Consider the following 24,178-nt stretch of genomic DNA (forward strand, 5'->3'; position numbering starts at 1 on the left):
AAAAAATATTCGTTTGTTTTATTGTGACACTAGATACAAAAGATAAGTTAAAGTTATAAGTAATGGATTGTTAATAAATATATTGCGTATAATAGGATACGGGGAATAAGATACAATTTATAGTTTCGTATTATACTGTGGAAATGTCAATGGTACAGATATCGCGTGAATTATTATTTGATAAAATCAAAGTGTTCGGGAGATTTTTAATGTTCGAGGCTAATAAATCATACAGTGTGTGTTTGAATTTTAGCGAATGTTTCTCCAAGTACGAAACCTTTTTCACTCTTTTTCTTATAAATCGTTTTTCTGCGAATCTTCATAATTCTAACTACGAACAATCCAGTCTAAGCTTCATCCGTTTAACAACTTTATCATTTTGCATCTTTTTCCTAAAGAATGGGAGGTGAAAATCTTCCTCGTTAATTAGTGATAGTGCGTGTCTTTGTAAAGTGTGCTGAAATTAAAATATGCGTACTAGAAAGCTTCAAAATGTGCAAGATATGATACACAACTTAAAAACGAATTTTTAAAAAATTCCTGCCTGATTCTTCAACGCTGCAACATAAAGCAAAACAGGATTCTTATGGCAACGAAAAAATATTGTCGTAAAATACAAAGAAAAACAATAGGAAGAATATAGAAGAAACTAAAAGTCGATTCAACGTTACCAGTTACAGAAACGTCGATGGAATTCAGTCGAATCGGAGAAAAAGAATTGAATTCCCATTCAATCCGTTCCGTGATTTCTGTTCGCGTTCGTAGAAGGTGTTCGAGGTATCGCCGACACCGGTACTTACCGTTCGATCGCTTATCGATCGGCGTAAATAGACGTGGATTAGCCTTAACGAGCTCCTAAGCAAATAAACCGACACTGCCGGTCAGCACCGGGAAAAGCCTTACTCGGTGAGGATTGAGTTACTAACTGAACGCCAGGATCAACCTGGTCGGGCATGGCGAACCTTAGACAAGGAATAAGAAGGTCCTTCCTTCATTCTCGAAACGCGGAAGAGGCAACGGTCATCTTATAGTAAATCGTGAACTGATTTCGCATAAGACGAAAACGAGATGTGGATTCGTCTTTTGTTTTGTATTTCTTTTATTGTGAAATACGATTGTCATAATTGAGTAGACACGAGTTTAAGGATATTTCTAGGATTTTAACCTTGTGATTTTATGATGATTTGTTAACTCATCGCGTAATCGATAGCGTAGAGCGTAAGCGATTAGAGCAATCCACATTAGATTTCAGTTAGTAGCGTAAAACAGAAACGTTATATAATATTTTTCTAGTACAAATGTTCGCGAAATTTACATCGTTTGTCAGATTTTTGTTTTCTATCTAAATAAATCCTACGTGACAATCCTTAAAAAGTTAAAGTTAAAGTTAGGAATGTTTGTGTGCTGGGGTTAATTTCAGGGTATTTAATTCTAATTTGTATTACACATCTTATGCAAACTATCTGTCTATGAGTATAGAGTACAAGATAAATTACAGAAAAATGGAAATTTGAGAACACTTTCACTCAGTCAACGAAACAAACAATTTTCTGTATTTAGTATCCACAATCAACTTTTGTAAATGAAACTAAAAACTAAATAAAAACGAATTTTTATTAAATCTAGATGAATTTTTTGTCACTTGCCTTTAGAAACTAAAGTCATGCTATAAAATACACCTACATATTGTACATAAAAATGATGCAGGAAAATTTAGTACCAGAATGATTCAGCTCAAAGTAACCCACAATTCCACTAAATTAAAATTAACAGATTCACGAATTTACCAAATCTTACGAATTTATCAAGCATGTAAACAAGTTAACCACTAACAAGATACACCCATAAAGAATTCCGACTTCTCGTCTCACGAAATCCGATCCAAGGAATCAAACGATTAAACGAATCGAACGACGAGCACGAAAACACATTAAGGTCTCCGAAGAAAAGGAAAGCGGCGATAGAAAAGTGGAAAAAGAGGGATTCGAAGAAAGCCATGAAAACGGACCGTGGGGACCGTGGTAACTGGGCAAAATTAAATCTCCATTAGGCGGGACGTATGAATTATGAAGACGCGAGGTGGAGTCGAGCAGAAAGGAAGAAGAAACTTCGTCTTAGCAGGGGTGGAGAAGCGGTAGATAATGATACACGTGATTTCTTTACGTATTTCCATCCTGTGAAAGCTCGCACAGACTCCGGTAGAGCAAAGTTTTCGAAAAATACAGCAAGAACCTTCTGAACTGTCCGCGAAGCGGTGAGTGTATAGAAGCTGTGGTACAACTGGTTGCATAATTAACGAATGATTGATGAGATGAAAGCTATGAGTTGCTTGTGAGATGGCAAGACGTTAGGCTCGCAAGGATGCTTGCAAAAGAGCGGAATGTTTCGTTTGTGAACGAGGTTGGATATCATGGACGACAGGCGTTTATGCATGCTTTGTTAGGTTATTGACAGTAACCTGTAGCTAAATGCAAGGCACGTACACCAAGTACGTGTTAGCTACTTTGTGCAGTCAGTTCCTGAATAGGAGAAACAAAGTGGCAAATGTTAAAGAATCGTGCTTTGCAGTTGATGCGAGCGGGATTGTACGTGGGTTGCGAGTAGAAAAAAGATACGTTGAATTTAAAGTTGTTCAAAGAAATGAATTATTAATATCGGTTAGAGCAAAAACAAAAGAATATATTGAGTTATTATTTTAAGCAAAAAATTTGAATTGGATTTTGTGTATATTTTTAAATGTTACATTTAGAATGCTAGATTTTATTCTTCTATCGTGTTGTACATTCGGTGAATTAACACGTGGTTCAATTTTCTTTGAATGTTTCATGTGTACATGTTCGAAAATAAGTGGCGAAAGATTAGTATCCAAAGATCCTTAAAATACAAGTGTATAAAGTAGCGTTACTTCATCGTAATAATGCATAGAATACATTTAACAATAAACGAGGAACAAACTGATTCGTTGGAATTTTTTACAATATAATTTGTCAACTTTCACAACGTTTTGTTATATTTTTATGATTACTTAGATTCTATAAGGATTAGTTCCTCTTGGCATTGGCTTATAAACGAAGCCATTAATTTTTCACGACATAACTATTCTCTTAATCATAGAAGATTAATTATTACATCAGGATTTTATCACAAATAAATCCTCTCGTAATCTTCTAAATTTATACACAATTTAACCTAAGAAATGTAACCTAATTTCGTGTGGATTTTTCTCAGAAATGTAGTTATACCGCTCCATTTGTTCGCATCAAGATTCTACATTATAATGCACAATACGGATCATTGAATGCAATCTCGCGGTCTTCGTAATCCATCGTGACGCAACCCACGCACGTCGTAACGGAGCTAGGCCGCTCGAAAAGTGCGAATTTCGCTTTATTCCCCGTGCCTTTTGGCCTGTATATCGAGCTATAGTTTTCAATCTTGAACCGCTGCCTACGTATGCTCGTACGTGTCAACTCGAGCGAACGAGCTTTCAACCTTTTACACATGTGACGGCAAAGCGTGCCGCAAAATGCGCGCGTGGGCGTAAGTTTGCAATTTGATCCTGCCGTGCGATTTGTTGCTACATTCTCCATAGAAGTAAATCGCGAAACTGCTTCGTTCTTGCACAACAACCATCTCTTATGAAATTCGATCGAATGGAAATTTTTGACATTAATCTTTTAAAAGAAAGGATGAGACTTTGGATATACATATTTTTCATCTGCATTCCTATTTTTCAAAAAGGCTTGTACTCTCTGCTGAATATAAAGAAGGTTTGACGTTAATTCACACACATTTGTTATCATAGTCATTGTAAGGGCATTTTTGTATATCTTTCGCGATTTTTAACGTTTTTCATATTTAACACTATTTTCTAAGTAGACAATTGAAATAATAGATAAATAGAGACGTGTAATACGAAGATTGAATTAATATATAGAATCTAAATATGAAACAGGGTGTTAAATTATTTGGTGAATATCGTAAAAAGATATTTGGAGATATTTAGATTAATACAGAACATACTTTTTGAAATAAATGTTAAAAAATTTAATATTCAGTATACCAGATGTATATATACATACATATATAATCGTATATTTTTATTCCAATAATGAAATTTAACGTTTTAAACGAATGTTCTACCAATTTTCGAAATTTATTGCTGCTGTTATTTAATGGGAAATGTTTTTAATGTGATTGGATACAGGCAGCAAAATTCATACGTATGAAATCAATACTTATTTGCCACCGAGATACGATACGTAATAATTTCAATATTGGTCGTTTGTGGTGTGTTTGGTATATTTTTGGTGACAAGAAGATGAAAATATATTCATTTAGCGAGCGAATTTATTTTGATACATATGAAAATGTTCTTCCAATTGAACGAATAATTAGAGTATTCTCTAGACTTCGTCGTGAAAATCCAGATGAAAAGTGTATAGATATGTGTACGAAATCAATTTGGAACGAATAGCTTTTTATTATTTGAATGCGACAGCTCTTTTGTGTAACATTTTAATTGACGGAGAAAATAAAGCTCGCGTGTTTTCGTCTGATACTTTTCCTCTAAAATATGGTTTTTAGTAATGTCAATATTAATTATTTCCTGAAAGCGTTCGTATTAATTATTCCTCCATGGTACTTCGTATTCGTATTGAAAAAAATTTTAATTGCAGATATTGTTAAAATGCATGTTTTAATTCATTCAATACACATTCAACGCATTTTCCAAAAAATATAAATATCTCACGTTCATATTACAAAATTATTGTTGTTGCTAACGTAGCATAAACATATTTTACATAGTTATTCGACGGTAAATTTATTTATTTATTTATTTATTAAAAAGAAACGCGCATGTCCATTTTAGCGAAGAATTTGATGAATATGTATTTTATAATAACGGTAGATAGATATGTCTTCTCAGTTTAATTTCATTAAACAATACAACGTTGTTGCATATTTTACATTTTCTTTAGCCTATATTTCATGAAATGTCATTTCCATCGGTAGCGCATCAATACTAATTTATAATCATAAACTCTGCGCATATATCTATACGATACTGTGGTCTGTTTTTTTACTACAATTTCAATTGCTTTTGATAAAATTTTGTTGCGTATTTATAATTGCTGACGCGTTATTAATTTATAGAATCAACGAGATTTCAAACGTCAATCGAAACTCTTAGACCGCATAAATGCCACGATCATTCTTCGTTTTGAACCTGGAAAGAAAAACTATTCGTATTAAAATTATTATTATCAAATTTTATAATTCATAAACAAATAACACTCAAATCTACACAACCATCTTAACTACCTAAACGTAAATAAATTTCGAAGTTTGACCGAATCGTATTATACGACATAACGTCATACGTATTATACTTTTGATAGGAATTATCTATGTCCAATTTATATCCAAAACTCATATCCAACACAAAAGCACTCGACTCTACAAATTCAAAATCTTATTCTATAAAACATTTGTTTCATCTTTTGTCATTCATTCAAGGGGAAAGAAAAAGAAACTCGAACAAACTTTGATAAATCCATCGACCACCATCCAGTAGGCAACGCGTAATGATTTCGTTATTTAATTAGTATCTGGTTCACTTTATCATTATAATCAATGCGGTACTTTCGATTCGGAATTTGTTCCCTTTTTCTCAAAATTACGCATGTGGGCATACGTGGAATGTGCTCGTTGGTACACGCACGTGCGTTCGCGTGCAATTTATCACGCGAGATCGAGAGATGGCCCGAGGCAGCATCGTCGACGAGATAACGAGGAGAATTCCGTTTCATGGAAATCTTAGGTACCTTTATGGTGGCCGTTCGTCTGTACGCGAAGACGCCATGTTTCGCCACGAGGATCCCGTAGGAGAGGCGCAACGAGAAATATCATTTCAACCGTGCTTCCTCGCCGCTGTACGCTCCGATGAGTTAGTTTTCCGAGAGATACCGGGAATTTTGCATTGCCACGCTGCTTCGAGAAAGTTGCTCTGTTAATGCGAAAATACGTTGTACTTGAGAATTAAAACTTCTTACTTGAAGCGAGAAATAGCTGCTTTAGGAATTTTTTTATGTTACAGTATTGCTTTCTAGATATGGCAGATTGTATTATTCTTATTGCGAGATTACGTTCACCAAGAGAATTATTAGTAAGCACGTTGATTTACAGGAATTTAGATTTAGAGTTTGATAATCGAAAGGATAAATGTGCAGAGAAGAAATGCAACGAGAGAACTCGTGAAGTTACATTATTCATACTATTGGTATTGAGCTGTAGACAGAGGTGAAGTAACTTTGAAAACGAAACCCACATATTTCTTTCACGATTCTATCTTATTCGATATCAATAAGCAGAGTAAAATACCACTGAATTTCTTCATTTCCAAGAAACATCTAATTTTAACCTTAAGGGTGGTATTTTTTCATATTTTCCTCGAACAATCTCACAAAATATGAAAATAAGCAACAAACGTTGAATGCTCTAGAACGAGGTTTAACCAATTTAATTGTTACCAATTATTATAATCGTGATTTACTTTTTATACTACTTATCCAATAATTTACGATGCTTGAATGTATATTTGTCGATCATTCGTGAAACGAATACCATAGAAAGAATCTTTTAGAGTACTACAAGGTAGTCAGCGAAATTGAAAATGCAATAAACGAAAGGCAAGTTAGAGAAATTAACACGCTCCTATCTTATACTACGATACAAAGTGGCAACCTCGTGTTTAAATCAAGAATGAATGTCTCGTGCACGTTTCAGCTACATTGTACACAAAACTCGATAGCTACCTGGTGAATGCGTGGGCGACAACCAGTTTACCGTATAATATTTAAGAGCAAAGAATTTGTCAACGACCTGAATTGTTTAAATGATTTATGAGCCACAATTCAGACCTTGATTATACGGTCCGAATGAACTATTGTCTCTTACAGCATAAACAAGCTTTAAGGTCACTCTTGAATAATATTACAGAGTATTCAATTGTAGGGAGTACGCTTTAGATTCACCTGAATTAGTTACCTGCTTTATCGTTCAACATTAATTCCGCTGTTTTCTTGGAATAAAAATATATTCAATAACACTAGTGAAATAGAAAAACGATACAAATCACATTTTTAATAGTTATTAATACGATATAAATGTAATTAACTGTAGAAGGATAGACATAAAGATTTTCTTTAATTTATTGTCCAAATTATATAAAATGGTGTCAAAATGTGAAAAAGTCTGCTTAATTGCTATTAAAATTCCTTTTAATTTTCATTGTGATTATATTTATATAATATCTTCATTTTATAGACTAGTTTTCGTAGTTCACAGGTTATACAACGCTATTAATAGAAAACACCTTCGGTATAGCAATTTTGTTTTATTTAGAATTTATGGAACGAAGATTAGATCGTGTTTAAACGATCGATTCACAGTTTCTCAATTTTTACAGAGCCATATGTTTCCTTTATGAAGCCACACAAAGGCTTACACAATTGCTTTGTAAAACCTTTCAAAGTCTTCGATTGTCGCGTATTACTTCTCATTCGTTCGTAAAAAAAATCGTAACGAATATAAAATACGATATTAAAATTTTCAATCGCTGCACACAAATCTTCACTCTCGTGTATTATTACCATTCCATTACGGACGTAACTTTCGTAATTATGAACAAAATGAGCGAAGAAACTCTCCACGTTCTGCGAAAATATATCGTAACAAGCAAACGCAGCGGTATTTTCTTTCCAAAACGATTGAACAAATTCTCGACGCTCCAAGAAATTAACATAACGAACAAAACATAATTTCACCGAAATCTTCCACTGCCCGTTGCGACGTTTCATCTCGCAGTTCCCACGTACGATCGTTAAAGCGTAATCCCTCGAAGAAACAACCAAAAGGACAAAACGAGAAAAAGTTCTGGAGAATCCGAAAAAAAAGAACGAAGGTAACAAGCGAAACAGTAAAATAGGGAAGCGCTTAACAGAACAAGCACTCGGTGTGTCTTTAGAAACATGGCAGTACGTAGTCCGGCGCGAGACGCATCAAGCACGAGGGTACTCGTTAGGCATTGTGATACGTTCTCTCGCGTGTCCGCCGGTTCGTCGAGAGGAACGGTGAGACACATACAGATATAGAGACGTCGGCCAACAGAGAGAGAAGCAAAGTGTACCGGGTACAACGCGGAGATTTGTTTTTAAGCTTCGTTAAATGGCCGCTGCTTTTTGCAGCCGTGCTCGAGAAAGATTACCAAGCATGCAACTCGCGACTGGCGACTCGGTAACAAGGACTCCCCTTGTATGCGCCACACGAGTCGCCGTGCTGAACGTCTCAATCGTTCGTTCACGAGGACCACGCGGAGGAATGTCTAACGATTTGATTCTAGCTACGAGAACGAGGAGGAGTACGGATCGCCGAGCAGAAGCACGTCCAACGATACGGACGTTTCTTGCGATTCGTTTATCGAACGTCTTCCGTAATGATACTCTTTGCTTCGATAGCAGCTTCTTTTCGTCTTTCGAGAACAATGAGACGCGTTCTTGCGGCTTCACGTTATCGGTGCTTTAGCGATGGCGAGGTTGGTGGTTCGAAGATCTCGTTACGTTTCAGAAATTCGGTGTGTACAATGGCTACGAAACGTATTGCCACGTATCCTTATTTTCCAGCGAAGCGTATCTTTATCAGACTTCGTATATTTCATTTTCATGGGATTCAACTTTTCCCATCACTTTAATATACTTGTACTTGAGGCTGATTAATTAATATGTAAATCTTAGAATAAATACAAGACTGTATCGATAGTTTTTGTAGCTACTTTATTATCGCAGTTGGATATTTGAGAGAATTTTGTGCTATAATCTTAAAACAGAATTTCGTTCATTTAAGCTCATCAGGAGACAAATATAATTAAAGTTCAAATGAGCAGATGCCAAGAGCAGGAGTTCGTGTAATCAAAAGTTGACTGAAATTTTGTTACAATTGGAAGAGTTCAGATATATAATAATTCTATTATACCCTGTAAGTTAAACGAGTTAATACAGGGTGTCTCGTATTAATTTATTCAGGAACCTGTGAAATTTTCAAGTAACTTCTCAAGTAAGTAGCTTACTCCGAGACGATCTCATTGTGAACTACGATATGTTAATCTTTTAAAGTCATCCAAGTACTTAGAGTTTTTCGAATATAAGTTTGCACGTGTAAGGAAATCTCAAAAAACGATTCGAAAAAATCAGGAAAATTAATAACGTGAAACTCGAGGATAAAACTCATCGTGTCTAACGGTATTATGGAATAAGATGTTGACGATGAAGCGCAAGAATTCAAAATTATTTATCGTCAACTATGTAGTGGAGAGTAGCAAATCTATCTTTCCTTGTAATAGTGTGTATTATTTAGCGTGTTATCAGGAAATATAAATTAATATGTTAGTTCTTTTTTTACTAATCGATTCCCCGTAATTATCTTTTCTATAAAAATACGAGATAGGATATATTTTAATAACAATTTCCTAGTGTGAAGCATACATTGTGCATACTTAGAAGTTTTCTATTAATAGTTACATACATATACGTTATTAGCATCGCTGAATAATTTACGTCTAGACGCAAAAGCTACTTCTTACAACCACCATTAGAATGCAATTGACGTATAAAATATTTTCTAATAATAAAACTATGCGCGCACTAAAGAATGCGAATTATCTCTTGGAAAAGATCTTCCTTCCACTGTAGCTCAAGTATACTTTTACAACTACTTTAATTTCAACGCACTCTAATAATTTGTAATTATTCACGGATGATACCAATTTCATCGGAGCAAAGCAAAACCGATTATCATGTATTTCCGACAAACTACGGAATTCTTCGTAAAACCATATGGCAAAAAAGCGGTTGACAGCATCTATTTAGCGTAACATAACGTCTATCTGGTGTGTCCTTTGCGTTTATCGAATGTTTCTGCGAACAGATCCGCTCTCGTCCAATTTTCTCCAGTTGCACAACGTATCAATCGCAACCTTGTTGCCACGATCCTCGAACGTTTGCAACGCGACGATCCGTGGAACCCGCTTATTCGGTCTAATTTATCCGTGGACAGACAGAGAAAGAGAAAGGGAGAGCGAATGGCGAAGATGCGTATGACGCGTAATCGTGGCCACGATTTACCAAACGAATCGATCTCGCTGAATAATTCATGCTCGTCTCTCGCGGTCCAACGTCTTGATCCACGATAAATGAACTTTTTTTGCTCGACTCGCCGCACAGAACGATAATGATCCGTAATCTCGATAATAACGGCCGACAGTGGCGGCAATGGTAATTTCTCGTGGCATTGACAGAGGGTAATCTTAAAAGCTCAAACGGGAGAGGATCGACGAGTCGTTGACCGTAAATCGTTGCATGGCGAAGAAAGAAAGCATCTCGAAGGATTTGAACTTTCTTCTTTCTCTTCATTTTTCTTCTCTCGTTTCTTTCGCTCTCCTCTCATCTTTTCTTTTGTTTTTATTTTTCTGCTGCAAGATATCGGGACTGCGTTTGGTCCATTTAAGACAGCCATTCCAGGAAATATCGCTGATATTTCGAGGAACGGGTTCGTCGACTACCGCGTCATTGTTTGGATCGTTGCACGCGTTGGCCATTCTCGTTTCTCCCGCTTGTCTGTCGGTCGATCCCTCTCCTCCATGCACAGTCGCTGTATTGTGCAGTCGCGTTTATGATTATCGATTCTGTGCGCTCAAAGTACGGAAATTTTTTGTTTTTCGAATTTTAGAGAGAATTTGATAACGTTGGATTGTCGAGTGGGGCTTGGAATTTGATGTCGCTGTTTGTTAATAATTACAGGTGATGATGAAATGGATACCAATAGTTGTCATTGTAATTTATGAATATGCTTTTGGCGAATTACAAATTGTTTAGATATTGATTCGCTGAAATTTTAATCCTGACATATTAATAATTCTTCGCATGTAATTGTAATTATTGGTATGGTTATCGATGCACTGTTAAACTCATACCTAATAGACGAAACAGAAAATGTTTGAAATTCTGAATAGAAATATCCTTGAAAGTATTATGTTAAGTCGTAATATGATGATCCCCGTAGTACAAAAGCAACAGAAGAGTAAAACTACCGAGGAAAATTAGAGAAAATAATATAAAATTACTCTGAATTACTGTCCGAAAATTACGATTGTGTTTTAAACTGTTATAAAAATATCGTGAACGCAAAATAACATTCTTCGGCTTTAAAATATTACCATCAAGTATACGTATGCCAAGGTGTTTAACCGCTGTTTATTGAAACCGGACTCGATGAAATGGAGTTTCAGATCGAACAAAAACAGGGAGATGCGGATGATGGGTGAAGAGGAAGAAAAAGTAGTGGGTAAATTGTAATTTTGTTAAATCATAGGAATCGAGTTCACTGGCTACCGTTTTGAAACCGGTTGAAATTCTTTGTAGACACCCGGATGGCTACCTACTTCCTAGACGAGTTATCGGGACAATTTTACAAAATAGCTACTGTAAAGTGATTCGCCCACTATCATTTAGTATCACTTGTTTAGACGCCAACGTATATTTCCTTAAATTTATTTATTTCAAAAATTCCATGTATTAATATATCAGTTTCAAGAGATCGTTGTTGTTTAATTTTAAATTACGTATATGTAATAATTAATTGTATTTACTGTTATTTATTCAACACCGATATTAGTTTAATGTAGTTGTTGGCAATATTCATTTTTCAGTTTGTTAATTTTCCGATATATTAATTTTTAACAATGTATTCCCTTATATCTTTCCTTGCAATGTTGTAAATTATTTGACAAAAGTTCGTAATTTATCGTTCGCGAAATATATAGTGTATGCTCACAATGTATTTAGTACACAGAAACTCATTATCAGAGAGTAATCAGTTTTTAATTGTGTTATTGTAAAAGATTAAATCGGTTTACAATCGGGTTTAAGATTGTGATTTGTTATGGACAGATACCATAAGATAAGCTATTTCTATCGATTATGCGTTCTTGCTGCAGAAACAGACTCATTTCCGCTGCTGTCATATTCTATTAAACACGTATCTGAAACTCGAACGAAAAGATCTTGCGATACTTTGCTCGATTTGTAATTTGTAAATTCTTAATACTTAATTCTCACGTTCTTAATTTAACGATTTTTGAATTTAAGGTTCATCTCTTTCGAATTTATTAATTTCATTTTATTTAGATTTACATCTCAATGAGATTAATTTTGAAGCCTTGCAAATTAATTTTTCTGGCTTCACGAATTAATTCTACACACAAATATAAAACACGAATTAATTTAAAAAGATAATACAATTTCTCGTTTGAGGAAAGATCAATCTGCAGACGTACGAAGCAACATTCTGTACGCTCGGTTTCAGCTTATTGTTTCCATCTGCAAAGACAATAATTACACGCATTCGTATTTGTTTCCCTCCGTATGGTCTGCATGCCTGTTGATTTATACACGTCTATATAATTTCTTACAGTTGAACGAGAAACGAGAATTACACCGATTATTACAGAGTTCTCGTATAATAACGGGAAACGATCACTTCCATTCGCATTCGTCATAACGCAACGCGACGTTTCCTCGGCATTTCTGTTATCGTTGTTGCTTCTTCTTTCTCAGTCGTTTCATTTTCTCCTTCCATTTACCTTTTTCCTTACGAAAATTGTATATTGTCGTTTATTCTAGAAATTTAGGACTCGAAGGGTTAACAGGTCTCGATCGACCCAACCACTTTTTTTCTTCGCGCAGTGCTACGTAGGTTCTTGCAATTTTAATGAAAAAGCAAGCACACGAAGGCACGTTTTATGGCAATTTGCTTTCTTTTGTGAGTCGGTGTGTCGTTGAACGTTGCGGTGGCAAGACCGTATGGAAATTGCGAATTTCCTGTGTAATCACGTGCTACATTAAATCATTCCAGTCCTACTTGTTGCACTATTATGTTAACGATCACGGCCAATTCTTTCCCTCGTTCCCATGTCGAGCAAGCCTAAAATTTCGACTGACGAGCGATCATGATTGCGTAGGCTTTGAGAATGTATTATCTCTTCCTGTTACTATGATGTGGTAATCGAAAGACAATTTCGCGACGTTTATTGCCGTCATTGCATGGATTAGAAGCAATTTGTATGCAATTTCTATGCATTGGAAGCAATTTGGCTTTGATTTGAAAAACAAATTTTGAAATGTGGTTTGATAGTGTCTTTTGCATTCCTGCAGCATTATTATGAGATTATATTGTAAGAAACACGAAGACATAAAGTCTCAATTCTTTCTGCAATTCATGCGGCTAAAATATTTTATTTTATTTTATTCTTGAAGTATTCGTATCTCGCGTATAATGTCTATCTTTGATATTTCTTGCAGATTTTATTGAAATGTATTGTATCCAATAAAAAGAATATTCTCTTCTGTGTAACAGCTTTGTCTTGAATATATTAAAAAAGTACGACAGACCATATTAATATTTATACGATATTCTCTCTTATCGTTTGAAGGAAGATATTATTGTTTATGATAAATCAATTGCTTTTTCAAATTGTAACACAGAAACTAAAGCACTTACGTACGTATTTCGTTTGAAATTCCAAGATACGCTTCAACTGCGAGAAACAGATGATCTCGAAATCGTAGAACTCATCTTGACAGATACTTTGGTTCTATTATTAACTTATTCTTTGAAAAAGACCACTTTTCTTCTTATATTACGTTACTGTATGCAATCTTTATGCCAATTGATTAACTCCGATTGGTTCGAATGAATTCAATTCAAGAACTTATCATTTGATTTTTAAGTAAATAGAATTGAATATGAAATTGTTACAAATTGTTAAATACAACTTTCTAAATCTCCTGCTCTATATCTTTTAATACAATACTAGTAACTAATTTTTTAGATAACGTTTTTTAACAATATAAAATCCAAACAAACACTAGAACCATAACTTCAAATACGTAGATTAACTCGCTACGACAACTTCATTTATTTTACTGACATTGGTGATATTTTTTCTTACTGAGCCTAAAGTATGCAATATTTTCTCAGTTTTTCGTCGTTATATTAAAATCTAATGCGTGTCTCGTAATATAAATACAACAAATTGGATTATTCTGTGCAAAGTCCAAGGTAGAATTGTAATACGTTAAGGTTTAGCTGTGTCAAATAATTCTACAACTCGATAACTTGCAGTGCGTCTTGCAATGGAATATTTTTCGAATATCCCTTATAGTTGATTTGATCGTGCTCCTTCGATAAAGATCCTGCGCGTGCTCGCGCGAACAATCGACGACCCGGTTACATTGCACGCGACACGAGCGTGATTCACGTAACCCACTATTTTGTAACCTGTTTGGTACAGGTCCCGCATCCTCTCGTGTTCATTGTGCCCCGGTAAACTTATCGTCGCGCCACACAACCACGCCACACACGAAGACAGAACCAAGCTCATTTTTATCTTTTTGTCGGCCGGCACACGAGCGACCAACCGATCGATTCGCTTCGAATATCTCTTCTTTCAGTTTCTTCCATTCGTGCGTTCTACCTTTCGACGTTATCGTCTCTTCAGTTTTTACCATGGCATGGAATTTTTTAGTGGCAGGTGTTTTGGGTGAAAAAGTTGGAGGGTGGAAACGTGGAATAACGAGAGGCTGTCTTTCTGACGGACAGGTTTCTGTATTCCTTTTGTAGAATGTTCTGGGGAAACGGAAGTTGCGAGTGACTGTAAGAATGCGTCTTCGTCATACATTGTCGACTAAAAGTGTGGTATTATTACGTGTTCCATTAAAATTGAAAAGAATTAAGAAGAAAGGAATTAAATTAGAATTTTATCTGAGGAAACACATTCACGAGAAATTGGATCGAAGTGAAAGATATTTGTATTGGTATTTGTAGTATTAAATTATAGGTGATTCAAGATAGAGACAACTGGAAAAGTATCTTCACGTTTTTGGCCGATTGTGTATATATTGGTGATGACCGGTGAGAATAAAGGGAAGCCACAGTGACTTAATGATATGAAAACGTAGGAGAGGTACTCTAGCGATGATTTTATTTCAGTTTGCTCGTTGATGATGTTGTTAGATGTTACAATTACTTTAATATTTTATCGAAGAGTATGAAAAAGCCCACCTCCTAAGAATATGAAAACGTCGCATAAATTATACGACTCAGGAATCCTTTTTTATTTACTTATTCCATGTAAAGTCAATAGATTCAAATTGACGAAGAATATTTTTTATGTAATGTTATAGATATTAGCAAATCTATCTTGAAGTTAGAAATTCATAAGATGACATTACGTATCTAGCATTAAAGTCACAGAAACTAGAATCTTCGTTATTTTCATTAGCTATAAAAGTTTGATATATTGCAATATAATATGTTCGAATTAATATTACTAAGTGAAAAGTTATTTTCTTTTTGCACGCTCCATTTTCTCATACAACTGTCTTCACCATTGTTAATTACACAATGATCAAGATATTATGGCATTGTTTGAAATTTACTGTTCGTTCTCGATTCTTTAAATATTCGACATTCTGACGAAGCAATCCGTACCTTGATCCTTGAGTTGAAGGGTCGAAGCCACAGTGATTCAGTTGTTTCTTGCCTCCGTGATCAGTTGATTCTTACCAAACCGGTCTTGCAACGGGTCCTGGATCCATCGGCGAGGATGTAAAGGAGTGGGTTACGGCAAGAAAAGAAAATAAGTATCCTCGAACTTCGTTTGACGTCATGGAGGTCAATATCACCTGATTGAATCAGAACCGGGTGCATTTCGTCATCGTCCTGTACAAAAAGATTAATTTTCCATTCAAATCTTTTAAAATAAAATACCATTTTCTTTTTAATACTATGTAGTAGAGGCGCTTCTTCGTTTAAAGTCTTTGAACATAACAATGCTGGATCAGTAGTATACTACAATAATCAAATTAAGATTACTTCCTTTTTAGATCATTTTAAAATACTTAGTGCGTGTTAGTTTATCACAAAGTATTTAATGAATACAAATTTCTACGTATAATCATAATGTTTTTATTGTGGCTTCAGATTGTTTTACAATTAATCGTCGGTCGTATTTTCTAACAATATCGATAGTGCCGTTAATACGTTCAAGTAAGAGACAATATGTGTTCGGAATATTTGGAATATAATTCTCACGTTCGATGATGAATATCTGATCTTTGAATAATAAATATAATAGTTTATAATCGGAATATTTCTCGATTTTCAAAGACAGAGCACGATTTACTTTCAAATTGTACACGAAATTCCACCTTATTTCACCGTGGTCGTCTGTCTAAACGTACCAGAGAAACATCATTCCACGTTAATTCTCATCCTTTATTTAATTGAAACATTCAAAAGCTGAGATTGACCCACATATAACGCATTGCCAAATAACATTTCAACTTCCATTTTACTTCTCGTTATTTATCCTCAGAAACGTATTACAAGAACCGCCGCATCCACTAACATAATACAAATCCTATTTCAACCTACATAAATCAAAATTTCCAACCAACCATTCCCGGCTACCACGCAGACCGAGTAATTCCAAGGATAATTCGAAAATCATCCCATGCGTACAGCAGGGTGGGCGCGTCATCATGGAGGGCGCATGTTTCGTCCACAATCATCACGAAGGCGATCGATAGCGGCATGATGGCGCGCGATTCCAAATTATCGGATCGTTCCACGTGCAGACTGGTCCTTTGATCCGAGACTCGTTATGCCGGCAAGTTCGTTGTCCTACTTTCAACCCTCTCTTCGCTTGTGAATCTCTTCTGGTCTGGCCCTTACCCTGCTGATCCTCGACAACAGAGTATCATAAGGGGATGGGAAAGAGAGACGGACAGAGATAGAGGGCGGAAAAGAGGAAGAGGGAACCGGTAGAGCGAAGGGGTGAGTGGAACCACCCCCGCGATCAATACGGTAATGACGCCCCCGTTCCCGCGATGTTACTATGCTAAGCGTTTCGCTGTTTTATACCCGCGAATATGCCGCACTCTCGGAATCTTCGAGCTCTTTGAACTCGATTCATCGTGCGCTGCCTTTATCGAGTCATCTCCTCGTCTTTTGCAGCTTCTTCTTTTCGTATCGAAGTGAATGGCGTCGATACGCCCTTTTCAACGTCGCTTTTCCACGATATTCCAGCGACGAGTTTGATGTTTAAATCGTTGTTCGAAGTTTGTATATGGAAACGTGGCCGATTAATTAAACTTGGGACACCGTAGGATGTGTAAAGCGAGTAAAGAAGAGGCGTTTGGTTTTTTTTCACGCCGTTTACATTATTTATGGCACGAGTTGGCCCGTGAGAAGAGTCAACGATCCGACAGATTCTAATCGAGAGAAGTGGAGAGCTTATTGTGCATCGCGGTTCTCCGGCGTTGCGGAATTTTAATGGATCTGTGGCTGATTGTTTTGCTTGTTGCTCGAGTCGTTTAGTAGGAAAATCGTTAAAGAGATTTGTACGATTAACGTAGAATTTTTGTATGCTGTCTTAATTTTAGGTTGATTAAGTTGCAATCAATTGGCGATAGGGTAGTTAAGTGTTAGACACTTCCAAATGATAAATCTTATGGAAGCATCGCGTTGTAACGTATGTTGAATTATTTGTGTGTTTATTTCATGTTCTTTGAAATGCAACTTTTGCTTCCTTGTTCTTTTCGAGTGTTACCTATGTACATATTTTCAATGTTGCAAACATATTTACATGGACAATACCAAATTGTACTTGCATTTTATTGGCATTAGAAAAATTCGCTTCTCCTCCGATACCTCTCCTACTTGCAACTAGAGAAAAGCTATAATCAGTCTCGATTAAACGATCTACCTTATACATACACATCTATGAACTTTATTATGTACACATCATTGAAACGATTACACTCATCTGTTCAAACTCTAGTTCTTGAAAAGCATCAACAAATATTATTTCATTAGACACTTGCCATTTTCTTTCTATATAGTGTATACAAATGTCAGGGGAATTGCCCACTGATTTGATAACCACTTTCTGTTTCTTCTCTATAGAGAGCGGAGTTATCTTCTACAAGAAAGAAATAGACACACGTTTCTGAAATACACTATCAATTTTCCTGAAAGCTAAATAGAGTTCAAAATTCATGTTCTATCCGAAGCATCTACAACTTTCTTGAAAATTTTGTCAGCATCCTCTAACACTTTCGATAAGGAGTGTGCTTACATCAGACAGCGATACATGAAGAAATCATACTTGTTGTTACATGGCTACATCGCTCACCGCTGAAGGGTTAAACGGTTGAAATTCGTGGAAAACAGGGTCATGAAGCTCGCGTCAAGAAGTTGGCGAGACGTTCGCCTTTCGAAATTACGTTTCGCCTCGGAGGACATATCGCTCGTTCTCCACGATCCACACATCGTACCGGAACGCGAGCGCGCTGCCAACGAAATTCCAGTGTAATTTCCATAGCTTTCGGCGGGGCAGGTGATATTTTATCTGCGGTTACGTGGATGGAGCAGCGGGAGAACGTCACGCGAGCTTCATCCCCGGCAAATTGGCCTCGGTAAAAATGCGCCGCCTGATCAACATCTACAACGAGCCGGTGTTAATGCCCCCGGCCCACCTTCGAACTTCCCGTTCGAACCTCGTCGTTCGGTTACGTCGCCACTGCCGCCGTTGCGAACGATAAAGCGTCTCCTTTTTACAGCCAATGAGGCGAAAAATTGCTGACCTCCTCTCCCTCGGCGCACCCCTCACACGATTTTCCAATAACTCGTTTACTATCGGGCCGCCACCCTCCTGGCGCGCGCGTTTCGGTCTGGGTCTGTTCGAAAGTCTCATCACGTCATCGACCCTTCGATCGACCACACTATGCTGACTCTATGTATATAGCATCAGGTCGAGCAAAATGTTTTCTCCGTGTATTTTTAACCGATGGTTTAAAATTAGAAGACTATTTGAAGAAATCGAAGAATTTCTAACGGGATCGTCGCAAGTAGAGATTTTTGTAATTATAAAATGAAAGATTAAGAAAGACGAATCAATTTCGCTTAGGTTGGTTGCAGTCTTTGTATATGTAATTTTAAGCAAGCGACGCGCTACGTACAAAGATAAGACGTCTTTAATCTATAGAAAGAGAAATCGTACGGATGCTACGTTATTAGAAGATGCAAATAAAATAGCTTATCGAGGCGAAAAAAAGTATCGGAATAATAGATACTACGTGGAAGTCTGTTACGAAAATTAGAAATGCAGGAAGAAGATTTTATAAATTAGAAAAAGTTACTATCTTATACTTATTGAAACAATTATATTTATATATCAAATCCTACCTAGTTAATTACTCTTTCTCGAAGCCTCTGTACAAAAATAGCCACCAAAGGAAACTTAAATAATAAAAAATTAACGAAAGAAAGGAATAACGATTTCAATATTCCTATATCTACAATAAAATCCAAAATATGGTTGACACTCTAATAATTCCCAACAACCCTTTCGCCAAAAACCACAGACTCTAAACAACCTCAAAACGAAATACACTCGTGCCAGCAACCCTCACCAAACTCCCAGCTTTAATTTCCCCGTGAGTCTCCTGGTTTCATCGAACCGGAAGGTCACGGTCGCGAGTAACTAGCTCGAAGTAGGTCTGGAGCACGCTCGTTGTTGCGACAGAGACCATTCAGCTCCGCTCTCCATCCACCGTTCATCGAGTACACGGTAGACAGAGACAGTGTCGGTAGTTCCAGTTAATTTTCTGCCGGCTCACCTTCATGGAGCCGGCGGCGTCGCGCGTAGAAAGCACATCGTGGGCTGCGAGCGGGGCAACGAGGGGGTGGTCCGAGGGGGTAGAGGACGAAGGGTGATTAGCGTGGTCCGCATGCGCGGTGGTGGCGGCAGCAGCCAGCAGCTAAGACCACGGGCGACCCGAAGCCCCCCTTTTCGTTTTGGGGGGGATGACCGAGGAAACGGGCCGCGACGAAGGGGGGAGGGTAGGCGTAGGGGGAGGGGGCGGGCGGTGTCGACGGGGGTAGAGGAGGAGGAAGCAAATTAATACGGGCGAGCAAGAGGGTCCAGCTAACGAACGAACCGACGCCAAGTCTAGTACCGACCAGCGCCGCGACGCCTTGCAATCCTCTCTCTCCCTGTGTCTCACCCCGTCGTCGTCGTCGTCATCGTCGTCTCGTGGCGCACAACAGGAACCTTCGATTCGTTGTTTCGCAACGTGCCGCTACTGATTACCATCGGATCATCGTCACACGGTGATGTCGTCACGATGCGATGTTGGAATGTTGGAACATGGAAGTAGGATGGGACGCGTGAACACCGTAGTGAGAGCGTACAGTGTGCACGGGCCATAATAGATCAATCGCTTAGGCGGGGGAAGAGTTTCACGGGGACACGGTGAAGTGTGAACGTAGCTTTAAGCTTGACACGGAACGGTGATACCGTGACAGTGACGGATGCCGATGGGTTTTGGCGTTTCTTGGTTTTTCCTTGGTTTCGCTACCAGTTAGATTGGGTGTGCAAGAGCAGGTTGACTCGGCTTTTTCGAAACGAGCTTCTGGCTCGTGGAGATGGCGTTTTGTGAATCTTCGGCGTTTGGGTGGAAACGATCGTTTCTTTGTTGCCGTGACACGTTCCTTCAATCAATCGTTGTCTTTTGTCAGCGAGTTTTGCGAGTCGTTATTTAATCGTAAGAATTATTGTTCATGCCTGATACGGTTTCAAGTATGGTTAAGGATTATCAGTTGCTGGTTGTGTCTATTTTAACGTTCAACAAACATACGTGACTGGCACGTGCTGTCAAAATAAGAAAACCAAAAGATTCTTACGCCCTTTAGTACGAAAAATATTCTATTCTAGTATTTTAAGAAATATTAATAGCTTTGTGGAATTTCTAAGATTTGAAAGATATTCTTGAAAGGCATATATTTTAAAAATATTTCAAAGCAAAAGATATCGTCATAAATTATCAACGCGCTTCTTAATTTACTTTAATATTCGGAGACGTAACGAGTGACTTTTCTTCATCTTGAAAAATTCGTGAAACGCGTGCAGAATGGCAAAGAACGCGTGCGGCTGGTTCGGGCCAGCAAGGCGACCGATTAACTCGCTGTTAATTAGTCGATCCCTTGCTTCGATAGCGTGATTAACACCCGTCTGCCCTTTCCAGTGGCTTAGCTCCGCCCCGTACAATGTATTTCCTTCTTCGAGCACCGCCATTTTGCCAGTTTACACCTCCCAAGATCGTAATCGAAGCTAATTTCCGCGTGGTCACACGAAAATTCTCACTGCGTCCAACAAAGGAGAGAGAGGAAAAGGAACAAAGAACAACGATGATCGTACGATTATTCTTCCACTGTTATCCGCTCGTCGCAACATTGTTATTCTTTCATTGGTATTCGCTCGTCGCAACATTGTTATCCTTTTTTTAATTTGCATATCCATGCGCGACTTACTTTTCCCATCTGATACTTGCTGATGCATTCTAACTAGCCCTAATAATATAAGGGCCCTATTTACATTTATTTATTTCAAGTTATGTAAACTTATGTCTTTTTATTTCGAGGAGAAGGTTTTTTCTCGTTTCTCTATTAGCAAATCTCACGTTGTGTATTTTTGTATTTCCATTCGACCTTTTCCCTCTGTAAAAATATAAATCTCTGAACTTTCTCCGCATTCCTGTAATTATAATTCATCAATAGCCTGATAGGTATGGACGTGGTTATGTTTACTCGTGATCTGCTTAATGCAATATCTATAAAAGAGCTGCTTTTTTAGAGAAACTTTGCCCAAATGAGACATTAATTCGATATTACAGAAATATTAATGATACGACTCGATATTTGAAGACCTAGCAGTATAGCTCTATAATTCATAAAAATGTTCACTGAAGGCCTATGTTTTCCAATCTTCTATCAATCAAGAAAATTTTTAATCGATCACGTATAAAACTCCCTGCCCCTTTACTTCCTATTCCATCTTTCAACCCACATTTCATTCAGAATCTTTCACTTTCTCAAACAAATATCTTCCCTTCTCGATCTTCTCTCACCACTTCGTATCTCCAAACTCCTCTGCATCATCTTCCAATATCGATCTTCATGAAACCACCTCGATTAAACCGATCCACGTCCTACCACACCATCTCGACCCACCCTGAACCATCACGAACTCACTAGAAAGCATATGACCTGAGCCATCGTGGCGAAGGAAACTGGCGATTTTTCCATGACAGCGAACGAAATCACGAAACGCCCGGAGAAACGCGTATTCTTTCAGACGTTCAAACGTCTCGGACCAGCACTTTGTTCCTCTCGAGCTGACAGAATCGAAGAAGAAGCGAGCGGAGCGAGGCTGCCTCTCAGGAGAAAGCCAGTCGGCCCTACAGTCTCATTTTAATTAAACGAAATTCCGCGTGCAACAAAGGGCGGCAAGCCAGCCGGATAATTCGAAAGGGCAGATACGTGCTTCCTGGTTGGTCGGGTTTATAGAGGCGAGTGGCAGCAGTGGCTGCTGCGATGGTGGTGGCGTCTGCGAAGGAGGAGGGTGACGGAGGATGGAACCGGTTCTAGCTTTTCCCCGGGGTAACTAGGTGGTGAAGAGCGACGCAGACACTGGCGAGGAGGGAACGAGATGGACAGAGACGACGGGAACCTGGCGAAAGAGGGCGAAAAAGGGAGAGGCAGAAAGAAAAGGAGGAAAGAGAGCGCGAGGGAGGATGGAGCGAGAAAGAGGGTTGAGAGTGGGATCGATAAAGGGAGTGTCGGCATGAGAATGGGGCAGAAGGAACACAAGGGTGGCCCTTACCCTAAACGAGCACCTTAAGCGACTAAACGTGACGTAAGAAATTCGCCGGTGACTAGCAAACAATTGATCAACCTGAAACTTTAGTTGTCGAAGTTTGCGTTTAATTGGTCGCATTTCCCCGATTTCACGGCCTGTTTTGGGTTAGGTGATTAGGTTGTAGGATTCGTTGAGAGATTTGTGGAGATGCGTACGGCGTTTTATTCGTAATTGGCATGCGAAGAAGTGCGAGATTGGGGCCGCTTGAGTTTAGGCAACTTTGTTACCTCGCGGATGAAGAAGTTTTTGGTAGAAGTTTCAGACTCTTTATTAGGAAACTATCTATTTTAAAATTGGAATTTCATTGTACTTGTCGAAATAGTTGGAACGATGTTAGGAAGTGAAAATTACGCAGGATTTTCTATCTTGATGTTGGAAGGTTAGGTTTAGAGTTAGGGATCCGTCGTCGTTGGATAAATATTTGTTTAATTCTGTCGCTCAAGAAGTCGGATTATAAATGCGAACTTTTAATTCATATCGTAATAAGCTGCGATAAAATTCATTTCTTGGATGCCTTCCCGTGCGTCATCAGCCAATAATAAAATGTTGCAAATTCTCATTACATATCGACGTATTTTACTGCAAATTTGATAGCATGAAATTACTTGGAATAATACAATTTAATGTTACTAATTACATAGCTCATTGTTCTACCAGACAAACTTCTCCCTTTCTTTTAATTAAGGAAAAATCCATTTACAATCAATATCGGAAAGCATTAAGGGCCACAGTTGCGTTTATTAATAATTAATGCGTATCATTTGCAATTTTCCCCCATCAATTTATATTATCGAAATTTGCTTTTCAACATTGTACCTATAAAAGAGAATACCAATGATTCGCTTGATATTCCCTTCGTCGCTATTTATTTTATATAAACCTCGTAATTTTATGAAATTCAGAGATGTTGAAGAATTTGTAACGTTACGACGAGCTATTTCTTAATCCTTTAGTAGGTTATTCTCCAACATCTCAAGTAAATAAAGTAGGAATGAGAAAGCTTATCCCCCGAGTTAATCAAACCAACTATCCCCGTCTGTCTCGCAACTGAAACATATTCGAGTATAAAATCACACGAGCAACGTTTGTCTCCGTTTCATACTTAGGTTTTACAATCCGGATTCCTTGCTTTCGCAACGTTTCTACGAGGGAAGCATTCCACGCGTTTTACAGCGGCTCGCGCGGTTTATTGCGTTTTCTCGTCGCTTTTATTCGCCGTGAATATGATTGCACGACGCGATGGCCAAACTAAACTTTGTTGCGAGGACGTTATTGCGAGACCAACGATTAGGTACTCAG

The 24,178-nt window shown here is 37.7% G+C and overlaps 1 protein-coding gene and 1 long non-coding RNA gene across 2 annotated transcripts in view; one reads left to right on the top strand and one right to left on the bottom strand.

Annotated features, from left to right (window-relative positions):
- The window catches only part of LOC132916337 (UPF0489 protein C5orf22 homolog), a 335,224-nt gene that overhangs the window by 212,228 nt on the left and 98,818 nt on the right, over positions 1–24,178 (top strand). The window lies entirely within an intron of this gene.
- Positions 4,088–24,178, bottom strand: part of LOC132916338 (uncharacterized) — a 39,701-nt gene continuing 19,610 nt past the window's right edge. Inside the window, exons 2-4 of the long non-coding RNA XR_009660075.1 lie at positions 15,607–15,837; positions 5,829–5,991; positions 4,088–5,230 (exon numbers count right to left, since the gene is read on the bottom strand). This is a non-coding gene — a long non-coding RNA (uncharacterized LOC132916338). The remainder of the gene's footprint in view (positions 5,231–5,828; positions 5,992–15,606; positions 15,838–24,178) is intronic.

Source organism: Bombus pascuorum, chromosome 2 (assembly GCF_905332965.1).
Source record: "Bombus pascuorum chromosome 2, iyBomPasc1.1, whole genome shotgun sequence".
Classification (NCBI taxonomy): Eukaryota; Metazoa; Arthropoda; class Insecta; order Hymenoptera; family Apidae; genus Bombus; species Bombus pascuorum.